This window comes from Protopterus annectens, chromosome 2.part0 (assembly GCF_019279795.1).
Source record: "Protopterus annectens isolate FY-2018-M chromosome 2.part0, PAN1.0, whole genome shotgun sequence".
In the NCBI taxonomy this organism is placed as follows: Eukaryota; Metazoa; Chordata; order Ceratodontiformes; family Protopteridae; genus Protopterus; species Protopterus annectens.
The window spans coordinates 53,823,348-53,825,847 of NC_056728.1; the positions used below are offsets into that span (position 1 = coordinate 53,823,348).

The window sequence follows — 2,500 nt, forward strand, 5'->3', positions numbered from 1 at the left end:
GAATGAGCATCTAGGTACGAACAAGCGGGTACATAAAGGTATGCGTAAATGTGGGCATTGCACACAGTGTAAACACATTCAAGTGACTACTGACATCAATATTAATAACAAACACTACACAATAAATGGCTCCTTTAATTGTGAGTCCAAAGCTGCAGTATATGCAGCTTGCTGTCAGGATTTGTCCCTCATTTTATATAGGTAAGACCGGTGAAACTAAAAACAAAGAATATATGAGCATTGTTATGCTGTTAGTAAAGGTGATGTTAACAATGCTCTTGCTCGGCATATTTTACAATTTCCAACACATGAGTTTTTATTTTTGGTTGTACACCAAACACTTTTAGACCCGAGGGGGCCTTGGCAACTTTTATTAGAACAAAACGAGTTGTATTGGCAAATCAAAACGGCTGCATACATTTTCCCCTGGTTTAAATGAATTTGTGTCTGTTAAAAGCGTGTTAAAATTAAAAGCTTTAAATAGATAACATATTAATTTTGCATAAAAGATTTCAATTTGATACTGTACCTTTTGTTGATTAAGTTTGAAACATAGTAACATTTACACAGTTTTATATATATAAAAATATGGACTTTGTTTTTGGTCATATATTCAGTATTATTATGATCAAAATGGTGTCCAGGTTGCAATTAAATATGCTTTGCTAATGCATTAAGCATATTCTTTTCTAATGTCACCTTGATGCTGTAATATACGTTCCTTCAGCATCCTCACGGTCTTCCCTACATAAAATGAAGTGCAATTTCTGCACTTAGCTAAGTATATTAAACCTTTAGACTTACAGTCAGCATAAAATCTCGGTAAAAAAGATACTCCTGGATGGGATGCTTAAATCTAGTCTCATTGGAAATGAAGCTGCAGGCCTTACATAGTCTGCATGGATAAGTCCCAACATGAATACAGCTTACAGCAGACATCTATGTAGACTTATAACACAGTTGTCTATTCAATGACAAATTATTTTTAAATGTGAACCTGGGTCTATCACCTACAATATCTTTAATCCTCTCATCAGTAAGTAAAAATGGCCAGTATTTGCTAACTATATCACATACCTGATGGATGTTATTCCCATATATCAATGGTAATCTAAGGATATTGTTACCGCCATCAGTCCTGTTAGGAGAAATGCTAGTGCTAGACCCATTAAAGAAAGGTTTACCCTTATCATTACGCATTGCATTAACTTCCTTCAAAGTATTATCAAGAGCATCCTTCCTATATCCCGTTTTCAATAACTCTTTTCCAAGTTTATATTCATTGTCATCTGTGTGTAATCGCGACATTATTAAATATTGGCCATTAGTTATACTATTGAAGACATGCTTCGGATGCATGCTTCTATAATGCAGCAATGCATTTTTCCTGCATAGTTTTCTAAACAAAGAACTAAAAATAGTACCATTGGCTAGTGTTATCTTAGTATCCAAAAATTCTATGGATGTCAATGAATAGTTCAAAACAAACCTGAAACATTGACTACTGGATTCAAGATATTTCACAAAATTCAATAAGTCACATACTGGACCCTGCCACAACATAAAAATATTGTCCACAAATCTTTTAGAGTAAATAAGCTGTGTTGAATATTCATGTTGGGAATAGGACTACCGTGTGCTCCAAGTCAGCCAACACAAGGTTGGCATAACTGTTAGCACATGGTGTCCCCATCGCTATGCCTATTTTTTGCTTAAACAAATTGTCATTAAACATAAAAACATTGTTACATAAAACAATTTCCATTAATGCACCAATACATTCAATATGTTCAAAAGAATAGCTAGTATTAGCCTGTAAAAAACTTTTAAGAGATGTAATTCCCAGGTCGTGGGGTATAATAGTGAAAAGCGTTTGAATAGCCATAGTCACCAAGATAATCTCATCAGAGAAGTTACCATGCATTCTCACAAAATCACCTAGGGTGCTTAAAAAGTGCTCTGTGTCTTTTAAGACTGCGGTTGCCTCTCTCAATGGTTCCCATCCCCTACCCAATACTATAGGACGAAGGGGCAGGTTAAGAAGTGACTTATGCACTTTCAGCAAACCATAAACAGTGGTACTAGTGGTTCTAGCACAAGCATAAAGTCATATAAATGTTGATCTAGTACTCCATCTACTAACATTTCATACAGTTGACCATGTATTCCACTGATAATACATTTTAACCCAGCCTGTGTAATACATTCAGGAGTCAAAGTATCACTAAGCATCTCTAGCACATTTGCTTCATAAGAAGCAGCATCCAAAACTACAACAGAGCCCCCTTTATCAGCTGGGTGAATAGCTAATGCATAATTCATTCTCAGTTGTTTCAGTGCAAAAAACTCATCCCTGGTTATATTGTAAAAATTATTCGTATTAAAATTAAATTCAAACAATTCCTTTTCAATAGTTCTTACAAAAGTATCAAGCGTTGGTGGTAATTGTGGAACAAACAGACTGGAGCGTCTCATGCTGTTTGGAACTGTTCGTTGCTCA

General features: G+C 35.2%; 1 protein-coding gene across 1 annotated transcript in view; it reads right to left on the bottom strand.

Moving 5' to 3' along the window:
* The window catches only part of KLF7 (Kruppel like factor 7), a 294,428-nt gene that overhangs the window by 260,508 nt on the left and 31,420 nt on the right, over positions 1–2,500 (bottom strand). The gene's annotated exons all lie outside the window — the stretch shown is intronic.